The sequence below is a fragment of the Microtus ochrogaster genome, chromosome 24 (genome assembly GCF_000317375.1).
Source record: "Microtus ochrogaster isolate Prairie Vole_2 chromosome 24, MicOch1.0, whole genome shotgun sequence".
In the NCBI taxonomy this organism is placed as follows: domain Eukaryota; kingdom Metazoa; phylum Chordata; class Mammalia; order Rodentia; family Cricetidae; genus Microtus; species Microtus ochrogaster.
In genome coordinates this window covers 2,840,971-2,841,953 of record NC_022024.1, presented here as the reverse complement: position 1 = coordinate 2,841,953, position 983 = coordinate 2,840,971, and positions in this window count along the sequence as shown.

Genomic DNA, 983 nt, shown 5'->3' with positions numbered 1-983 from the left:
TAACCTTGAGAAGGACTATATTAATCACTTTCTTTGTAACCCCTTCACAGTCCCAGGTTTAGTGAAAAACTGCTGTAAACACGGGGGACACAGTTTTAACAATGCAACTTGTAATGACTGTTTTCTCTTTCCTTAACCTACTAATAGTTTGTGGATCTGATAAGCAAGGTTGGGTGGTGGAGAAAAACTCTGTGTTGGGCTTAATCAGTCACTCCATTCAAACCCTAACAGGTCACCCTAGTGACCGGGAGCATTCGTATATGAAAAGCATTGTATGTGACTCTGTGCAGTCCCCCAAGATACCACCCTACCCCAATCATAGTGAATCATCTGCTTAGGACACCAAAGAGAAGAACTAGATACTACCCTCCTTTGTGTGTAATCTTGTAGACACTTACTTGATGATTTTTTTTTTTTACTTTTAATTCTAAATAAGATAAAATGCCGGTGTATCTTTTCATTCAGCTAGCAAACCAGAGTAGGTGATGCTCATTTTTTCAAAAAGGGAAGTAAACAAATAATAACTGTCGGCTCCCGTGGTTATGGGCTCGCACACGTCAACGGGAGTGACGCACCCACAAGCATTCTTTCCCTCTTAGGGAGACTACACAGCCAAAAGTCACTTAGCAGTAAGCGACGCTTGTCAGTAAAGGACACGTGTCAGCCTCGAAGCCTCCTAGACAAGTTAAAGTTGCCCTTTTTTGGAATTTAATGAGAAAGTACCGTGCCTGATGAACTCACCCAAGTGATGCGGTGAGAAGAGCAAATAGACATTTCTTTTGCTATGTAGTTAAAGGACAATATTTTTGAAAAGCAAAAAAAAGCTCTCGCTCGCTGTCCACCTTTCCCTCCCCCTCCCTTGCCTCTCTGTCCTCTCTCTTTTCTCTCCTTCTTCCTTGTGTACAGTTTCCGTGAAAGACCGCAATGCCATTACCTCAAACGAAGCCTGTGAGTTACTTCAAGTAATCCATTTGTTTTGACAC